The following is a 10,460-nucleotide window of genomic DNA, read 5'->3' as shown; positions in this document are numbered from 1 at the left end:
CAGTCCGGCTCCACTTCCTCTGAAAAGTTTCGCTCAGGAGGACACCCGCCCTGAAGGTATTATCAGCCTTCCGATCACGGTGGGAAAAGCGCCTACAAGCTCCAGTACGATGATCGAGTTCTTTGTGGTAAAAGCTCGGTCCCCGTACAACATCATCTTGGGAAGAGACTGGCTCAACGCAGTTCGGGCCGTTTGCTCTACTTATCACCTCACCATCAAGATCCCCACTAAAGGTGGGATAGCGGTCATCCGAGGTGATCAAAAGAGAGCAAAAGAGTGTCTGCAGATTGCGCTTAAAAGTGCCGAGCAATCAGATCGGCATCATCAAGCATAGCAATCACAGCACCCGGAGTCAGAGGCAAGCGAAATGACCGAAGTCACACCAGAGTCGAACTCAATGACCGTTCAGTTATACGAAGATGATCCATCCAGAACGGTCAAGATCGGTTTCGCGGGAACGCCTCTACTCCGGGAAAAGACCATCCAGCTCCTCAAGGAGTACAAAGATGTCTTTGCATGGTCTCCGTTGGACATGACCGGAGTGCCCCCTGAGGTAATCACTCATCGGTTAAATATTGATCCTTCAGTCCGGCCTATAAAACAGAAGCAAAGACTCTTTGCGGCAGAAAGAAATCAAGTCATCCATGACGAAGTCCGCCAATTACTGAAAGCGGATGTATTATTCGAGGTGAAATATCCTTCTTGGGTGGCCAATCCTGTGATGATCAAGAAAAAAGAAGGAGGATGGCGGATGTGCATAGATTTTACCGATCTAAACAAGCACTGTCCTAAAGATTGCTATCCCCTTCCGAACATAGATAAAAAAGTAGAAGCTTTGATCGGCTTCGAAATTTTCTGTTTTCTTGATTTATACAAAGGCTACCACCAAGTTTTAATGGATGAGAATGATGCTTCAAAAACGGCTTTCATTACTGACTTCAGCATCTTTGCTTATAAAAAGATGCCATTCGGTTTAAAGAATGTCGGAGCCACATATCAAAGGATGGTAGATAAGCTTTTTCGGCATTTGATCGGAAAAGAGGTTGAAGTGTATGTTGACGACATAGTCGTCAAAAGCAGAAGCACTTCGGAGTACGAAGACAACCTCAAATCCACCCTCGACGTGCTCAAAAAAGCCAACCTCAAACTCAATCCCCAAAAATGTACCTTTTTGGTAGATTCCGGAAAGTTTCTGGGTTGTTGGGTTTCAAAGGACGGACTCAAGGCAAATCCCTCAAAAGTTCAAGTTGTTCAGAACATGGCGATGCCGAAGTCCATACATGATGTGCAAAGGCTAACTGGATGTCTAGCCGCACTGAATAGATTCCTTTCCCAAGCAGCCGAAAAGCAACTGCCGTTCTTCAAAGTGTTGAAAAAGGCACCAAAGTTTGAGTGGGGAGCCGAGCAGAAAAAGGCTTTTGACCAGCTCAAAAGTTATTTAGCCAAGCTTCCAATTCTCTCTGCTCCAACAGATGCCGAAGTGATATTCTTATACTTAGCGGCATCAGATCAAACCATTAGCGCGGTGCTTGTACGAGAAGAAGGCCTAAAGCAGCTTCCCATCTACTTTACAAGCCGAGCATTAAGAGGTTCAGAAACAAGGTATCAACCTCTGGAAAAAATTGCTCTGGCGTTAGTAAATGCAGCAAGGAGACTGCGGCCATACTTCTATGCTCACAAGGTATGCGTCTTAACCGATCTGTCACTTCGGCAAGTTTTGACCAAGCCAGAAGCATCAGGCAGAATCGCCAAATGGGCCATAGAGTTGGGAGAACACTCAATCGAATACCTACCTCGGAAAGCCATCAAGGGACAAGCCTTGGCAGATTTTCTTACAGAGGCAAAGTTCGATCAAGTAATCCCTGTCATTGCCGAACAGAAAAATTCTGCCAATACCGAACTAGCACAGCCCCTGGAATCCGAAGTAGAGCCGCCGGATTGCTGGAGCGGATTCGTAGATGGAGCTTCGAATAAAACGGGAAGTGGAGCTGGTATTCTACTTATCGCTCCCGACGGACACGAGGTAACTTATTCACTTCGGTTCTTATTCCCAACCACTAATAACGAAGCCGAATACGAAGCTCTCCTTGCCGGACTCAAGCTAGCGCAAAGTCTATTTATCAAGTCTCTCAAAATCCATTGTGATTCACAAGTCGTAGTGAATCACCTGTTGGGTACAAGTGAAGCCCGTGATGAGAGGATGAGGAAATACTTGGACAAAGCGCAAAGCATTAGCCGAAGTTTCTCTTATTTTCGGATAATCCGCATTCCCAGAGCGGAAAACAGCCGAGCAGATACTTTAAGTAAGTTAGCCTCATATCCAAGCTCAAAGGTGGAGGAATTGATGCACCGAAGCATTGATGAAGCTGAGGTACATTAAGTAGCCAGCTCGCCGAACTGGATGACGCCGATCTTACAGTATCTAGATCAAGGACAACTGCCCGAGGATAAGAGAGAAGCTCGGAAAATCACATGCCGAGCACTTCGGTACGAACTTCATGGAGGAGTCCTATACAGAAAGTCCTACCTTCAGCCGTTATTGCGATGTGTAGGGCCAGAAGAGACGGACTACATCCTTAGAGAAGTTCATGAAGGATCTTGCGGTAGCCACATCGGAGCTAGAGCTTTAGCTAAAAAAGTTCTGAGATGGGGGTATTATTGGCCAACTTTGGTACAAGAAGCAGTGCAGCTCGTCAAGACATGCACGAAGTGCCAAATCCATGCAAATATCCCAAGGATGCCGCAGACCGATCTATATGCTATGCAAAGCCCTTGGCCTTTTATGCAATGGGGCATAGACATAGTAGGACCACTACCACAAGCTCCTCGACAAATGAATTTCCTCATCGTTGCCGTGGATTACTTTACAAAGTGGGTAGAGGCTGAACCATTAGCTACGATAACGAGCTCGAAGGCATTGGATTTCGTCTGGAAGAACATAGTGTGCCGATTTGGCATACCCCACATCCTCATTTCGGATAATGGGACTCAGTTCACCGACAAGACATTCAAGAATTGGTGCCAAGAGCTGAATATTCAACAGCGGTTCACTTCGGTCTCCCACCCACAAGCAAACGGACAAACGGAGGTAACAAACCGTATCTTGGTGAAAGGGTTAAAAGCTCGGTTAGAACAAGCCAAAGGACAATGGGTAGAAAATCTCCCTCAAGTCCTATGGTCCTACCGAACTACACCCAAAACCTCCAACGGTGAAACTCCGTACAGTCTGGTGTACTGCACTGAAGCCGTGATTCCGGTTGAGATCGGCATACCCAGTCCCCGAACTCTAAATTTCTCCTCAGAAATGAATGATGACGGACTGAGAGCCGAACTAGATCTGGCCGAAGAAAGAAGAGAATTGGCCTGCATAAAAGCAGCCAAGTACAAGGAGCAAGTAGCCCGGTATTATAACCAAAGGGTGAAAAAGCTGCAATTTCAAGTGGGAGATCTCGTCTTGAGAAACAACGAAGTAAGCCGAGCAGAAAAGCTGGGCAAACTCGAACCCACATGGGAAGGTCCATATCGGGTGTCAGAAGTCCTCGGCAAAGGGTCTTACAAATTGACTCACGTGTCAGGAGAACAAGTACCCCGAACATGGCACATTTCCAACCTCAAGAAGTTCCATTTGTAAGAGACAGTCCGGTCAGTCAGTCTTGTGTCTAGTTCGGTCCTAGAGGTATGTGCTTTCTTTGTTTTTTACTTGTTCTTTGTGCTTGTTTTATAAAAGTTTAAAATCTTGTTCGTCCTTTTTATTTGTCTATGTGCGTTTTGTCTGTCTATGTGCGTGTCGTCTCTTACAAATGTTACTGAGGTATCTTGTTCTTCGAAGGCTGATCCCCTTTTTAGAACATATATAAGCCAACGATTGTGAGTCCAAGCTTCTAAGGAGGATACAAGACCACAATTCAGCTTAAGAAACAAGCAGTTCGTCTGAAACGAACTGCAACAAAGGGAAAGTCCGATCCACGCGATAAAACTCGCCGAATTAGGACAAGGGAAAGTCCGATCCCCAAGTTAGGACAAGGGAAAGTCCGATCCGAGCGATAAAACTCGCCAAATTAGGACACAAGCTTAGTCCGGTCAAAGAAATTTACTTCATAAGACCAAAAGACGAGTCCGGTCAAAGAAGTTTACTTCATAAGACCAAAGACGAGTCCGGTCAAAGAAGTTTATTTCATAAGACCGAGGACCAAGTCCGGTCAAAGAAGTTTACTTCATAAGACCAAAGACGAGTCCGGTCAAAGAAGCTTACTTCATAAGACCGAGGACGAGTCCGGTCAAAGAAGTTTACTTCATAAGACCGAGGACGAGCACGATGAAATTTTTTCGCTGAGCTGTAAATACGCAGTGATAGAAGCGAAATGAAGATTTCATTTATTAAAACTTGTTCGGCATATAATTCTGCTGCCCTACGAGAAGGCGTTACGCCATTACAAAGGACTATTCTACTGTCCATGGTTGCTAAAGTTGAGCCATCTATTCACAAAATCCTCGTGAAGCCGAGTTCGGCCATTCCGGGCAGCTGAAGAATAAGCAGGTCGACGAGATGCTCTAATCGACCTACCGCCTCTTCCCTGAGCCCGGGAAGCTCTAGCACCTCGGCGGCGAAGAGCCTCTTCACGAATCATTTGCCGATCTTGCTCACTCATAGTCACCGCTCCTCTGCGAACTTCAGTCCGTCCTCGTCTTGACGTCTCCGGTTGTTCCTGAGTTCGTTGCTGACTTGGAGTAGGGTTTTGAGCAAGTGAATCAGAGGTTTGAGCTGGAGTGCGAGCATCTGTTGGCGGGAAATGCCTAAGGAATCTCTCGATTGAGGGACGCCGGGAAAGAATGATGTCGTACCGAGAAGCCCAGCGCCGCAATGATTTCACGACTTGTTGGCAAGCCGAGCTCTCCAGCGCATTGTTCCTCCGGAGTACATGATATTCCTCCCACAGTTCGTCAACTCGTTCATGAACTTCAGAGATGGTCATTCCCCCGCGCCTGCAGATGAAATCCTCATACGCAGTCCTCTCAGCGACGACAGTATTCAGCTCGGCCTCCAGATCTTTCTTTTCGGACTCTAAGTCCTTATTGTCGGCCTCCAGCTTCACTAAACAAGCCAAGAGTTCGTCATTCTTCATCTGGTCAGCTATGGCTTTTTTCTCAGCTTCGTCTAAAGCGGAAGAGTACAGCCGCTTCCAGTGAAGTACCTCCAGCTCCTTAAGAGTTAAGAATACAAAGCAGCTATGTCAGTTCGGCATTTCAGTTTACTGAGCAGGTAGTAAACCACAACAGGAGTAAAAGAGAGTACGAAAAGCTATACGAAGACACAAGTGTAGAAAGAAGAATTTTTTCATTCATAAGAAAAAAAATTTTTTACACAAGAAGGGCTTCAAGGCCATTTTACAACAAGGAAGAAACTAAACTAAGAGAAGGGAGACGAAATCATACTCCGCCAGCTTCGTCTCCGGCTCCTCGGTGAGGTTCAGCTTCCTTCTCCTTGTCTGCCTCAGCTTCAGCCTCGGCCTCCCTGCTCCCCCCAGCCTGCTCGGTGCCCCCATCACCGATCTGCAGCACCTCTTGCTCGGCCTGCCCGTCTCCGGTCTGCTGATCAAGCTGCTCGGTCTCACCCTCTCCGTGGAAAATTGGAGCGGGTGAAACTGGCCCTAAGGAGGCAAAGATAGCCTCCATATTCTCGTCCCGGTCAGCTCGGCAACTACGAACTCGGTCAGCAGAAAGCAGGACCGAGGACGAAGCAAGCTCCTCAAGGAGCGGCAGACTCTGGAGACGAGCTGCTATCTCTCGGCCGTACAGCGGCAGGACGACTTCGGGCCCCTGCTCGGCATTATCGGTCATCAGTTTCAGCAGATCACCGACAAAGGCCGAAAATTGATTGCTCAGAAAGAGTTTCTCCGCGAAAGCACGGAGAACCTCCCCTTGGGCAACCACGGCGGCAGCATCCCTCCGTTTCGTCTGCTCTCGCTGGATGATGAGCTGGTTTTTGGCAAACTGGGCTTCATCCTGGGCCGAGATCCTAGCAGCTCTGGCCTTCTCAAAGTCTGCCTTAGCCTGTTCGGCCTGGTGACGAGCAGCCGCCAACTTCCTCTGCATCTCAGCATAGTCGCTGGACGCTTTAGAGAGTTCGACTGCGACGAGCTTGCTGAGCATGCTATTCCTCTGAAAATGGAAAAAGGAAAGAGTCAACAGAGGGGCCACCAAAAAAACATAGGAAAGAAGCAAAGCCAAAGAATCAAGAAGAGAAGTTACCTCGGCAAAGTCCGTTGGCCATGCAAAAGGCTCACAGACATGCTCCGAAGGGGGCGCCAAGACGATGTCTCTCTCCGGCGCTCTTGGGGGCTTCTGGGTCTTCCCCTTCCCCTTTGCCGAAGTGGACTCCGGCTTTTTTGGATCCGAAGAAGAGGTCTTCTGCCTCTTCGGATTCTTCTCGGCATCAGGCGCCGAGCTGGTAGCCTTCTGTTTCTCCGACTCCTTAAGCTCGGAGGATTTGCGGCTAATCTTATTTAGCAAGTTCACTGCCAAAAAGCAAGAAAGCAAGGTTAGTTTTCGCCACAAAAGTAGTAAGGCACAAAAAATAAGTCCTCACCCTCAGTCTCTTCGTCCGAAGACGAGGAGTCGAACACGAAGTCGCCCTTGACGAGCTCAGACTCCAGGTACTGCTTCCTAATCATAGGAATCTTATTGAGCTCGCCCTCGAGCTCGTCCAACGGTTCTAACCGAGGATGAGGAATCACGGACTTCGGCCCTCTCCAGGGAAAGCCCGGAGCCGCTGTCCTATTATAAAAAAAGAAGCGATGTTGCCACTTTGGCCACTTGGTTTTGCAGAAGGCCCTAAAAGGCTGTAAAGGGATCAAGTAAAACCAAGATCCTTTTCTCTTAAACTGGAAAAAATTAAGGATTGCCCTCAGAGACAGATCCTTATCTAGCCTACGCAGTTCGGTAGCAAAGGCCGATAAGTGCCTCCAAGAGTTCGGAGTCACCTGACCTAAAGGGAGTTGAAAAAAATCAAGCAGCTCTACAAAGGCAGGGGGAAGAGGGAAACGAAGCCCGCATTCCAAGCCGGCTTCATAAACGGTGGCGTAACCCTCCGGCGGCGAGTCAGCCCTATGAAGGTCGTCGGGAATCGCAACCTTCCCCCCAGGAAAAAAATATTTTTCGTGTAGGGATATCACAGTATCCTTACTCAAGATGCTGTGAAAATACTCTACGGTCTTCTCCCCGGATTCTTTCCGGCTAGAAGACCCCTTACCCCCTTTCCTACCGCTACCTGACTCAGAAGAAGAAGAAGAAGACATGGTTCTTACTCTTTGAAAGTCTGAAGAAATTCTGAAGAAATTCTTGAAAGCGGAAGGAAATTTTTACGCAAAAGAGAGAGAATGCAGAAGAAGCAATAGCAAAAGTGTTCAAATGATGAAGAAAGGACGTATTTATCAGATTCGGAGAAGATTTCAAAATCATCGCACCGTTTCGAATCCCACCTTTTCAGGATTCAACGGCCGGATTTTACTGTCGCATTTAATGCAGTCACGCGCAAGGCACGTCCCCTGACGTCAGCCTCCCCCGTACCTTTATCCAGAATGCCGAAGTGACTCGCTTCGCCGAAGTGATTCACTTCGCTTTTCGGGGGGGTAGTGATGGGGTACGTACTAAACAAGCCCAATAGCAGTGACGGCCCATCAGCCCAAAGCCCAAGGAAGAGTATCAGTTCGGCATTACCAAAGAGTTCGGTCCCAGCCTACAGCTCGGTAAAAGCCGACCAATCAAGCTCTACTCTCAGATCGGCAAAAGCTGCTCGGCAATAGTTCAGCAGTTCGGTCTCAGTATTCGACCGAACTGGGAGATAGTGGACTCATGCAGAACCTCCACGACCTCCACTACACGATCTATTTAGTGGTGTCAACTCATGCAGGATCTCATGCAGGATAGCGGACCAAACAAAGAGATAGTGGACCCATGCAGGATCTCATGACCTCCACGACATCCACGACCTAGTTAGTGATGATGCAAGCCACGATCTTAGTTCAATGTATAAATAGAACTTAGATCAGATAGACTAGGGGAAAAAAGCTCTCTAGACATCAAATATCATATAGCAAGTCTGTATTTGTAAGCTGTAAACCAGATCAAGCAATACAATCTTGCCCTCCTTTCTTCCCGTGGACGTAGATTTACCTCAGTAAATCGAACCACGTAATTCCTTGTGTCGTGATCTATATTTTTTTACCCGCATTTATTACTATCAAAAATTCGTCCAACCATCACTCGGTATTTCCCAAGCACATTTTTCTGTGCTCGGTCTTTTTGATCGGGAAACAATGATTTTTTTTGTGAGTTGTATATTTAATAATTTTATATCAATTTAATATTGATATATTTTAGTATTGAAGTATATAGTTGTAACGATGAGTGGCGTAATTAAAAAATATTTTAATGTTGGTTTAATTTAAAATTCATTTAATTTAATATCTATAATATTTAACATATTTTTACTATATAATATCATATTTTTAATCTTGTGTAATGATGATGTTATTTTTTAATTTATTTAATTTATTCATAATATCTAATTAATAGAACAAAAATATTATGTATCGCGCATAGCGCGTGGGCTAACACTAGTATATATTAAAAGCAAAACAAAATGTAGAAGATTCAGAAGAATACCTAAAATCAAGCAAAATTTTGCAGAAAATAGCTAGTAAGGGAATTATAAACTATCAATTGTCATCTACTCTCTCCCAACCCTAAACCCTTATCTCTATCTCCAATAGCCTCACTTATTCCGGTCATAATCTTCAGCACTTTCATCGCCCAGTTCCGGTGTCATCTTCTCCATCGTGTCAGATTGCCTTCATCTATATAAGAACTTTAAGCAAAAAATAATAACATTACATATAAACACATATATTAAAATTTGATGCTAATTTAGAAAATTATTTGATGGGAACATGAACTTATGCCATGATAACAATGTATAAATATATATCAAAAGCAAAAACAATATGTAGAAGATTAAGAAGAATACCTAAATTCAAGCAAAATTTTTGTAGAAAATAGCAGGTTGAGTGGATTATAAATTATCAATTGTCATGTATTTATAGTCCAAACAAATGAATTGGGGGCTATAACTAATTATAAACTTTAGTAGTATATCTTTTTATAATGAAAAAAACGTTTTCTATTAATGATAATAATAATTAAAAATGTAACAATATAACAATATATCATTATAGAAATTTTTCATAGTTGAGTAATGTGTTCCAAGTTGAATTGCCGTTTACACCGTCTAAGATCACTAATAAGGAAACAAAATATATGTATGTACGAATATATTTTCACATTCCGTATTTCTCATAATTACGATTTCTTCGAAAAGTAAATTTTCTAACTGAACTGAAGCCTAAAGATTATCGATTATGACTGAAATTATTGATAATTACAATAAAATAACAATTATTTAAAATTTTATAAAAGTACGCTAACATATCAGTAATAATTAGAATAATATGCACACATAAGGAAACTCCACCGTGTTTGATGATAATAATAATTTTATTATAATATTTATAATTAAAATTCATTCTAGAAGTTTAATTAGTTGAATTATAAGCTCAAAAATAAGGAAACAAAATATATGTATGTACATATCTGCAGATTCCATAATTAAAGTAAGAAGTTTTCATAATTACAATTTCTTCGCCAAAGTTAAATTTCCTAAAATAAACTCAACTATTTTTCATGTTGGAGTTGGATTAGGAATCAATTCCTAATTAAAACTAATACAACAAACTACCTATAAAATGTAGTCTCCAGAGACAAGTTGCAGAAGCCAAAACACATAGAATTATCATTTATCAATTATGAGGATGAGGAGATTTCCAAAGAAAAATGAAGTTTCATATCTTCAAACTATACCTCGTGAATTGACAACACAAATTTTATATATTTTTCATTTTAGTTTTTTAAATAATATAACTAATGCATTTTAATAATAAATCATGTTTTTTGATTGAGAAAACAAATAAAGGAATTGATCAGATTTTGAAGCTCCGAAATTCTGGATACGCCACTGCTATCTTGTATACATTTTATTGAATTTTGCAAGTTTACAACGCTGCATAATACTACTATTTAAAGTTAAAATAGATAGTAACAAAAATATTAGCATGTTTAGACAAATTTCGGATCATAGAGTGGAGTCCATTATGTGAGAAAAAACAAAAGTTTCTCAATAGATGCAAACAAACCTCTAATCCTGAAATATGGTATAGAGAAGCATTGGTATGTATTTTTATTTGTAAAATATGCTACTATTTCATATTGAAAAAACAAAAATGTTGCAAACATCGCCTTATACTAACCATATTTTCAAGACATGTATCAAACATATTGTGTATGCTGAAAGCAGATTTACTGCAAAATACTTGTGTGTGTGTGTGTGTGTGTGAAAATAAGGGGGA

The sequence above is a fragment of the Salvia splendens genome, chromosome 17, assembly GCF_004379255.2.
Source record: "Salvia splendens isolate huo1 chromosome 17, SspV2, whole genome shotgun sequence".
Lineage (NCBI taxonomy): Eukaryota > Viridiplantae > Streptophyta > Magnoliopsida > Lamiales > Lamiaceae > Salvia > Salvia splendens.
Note: the sequence above shows the minus strand (reverse complement) of the source record.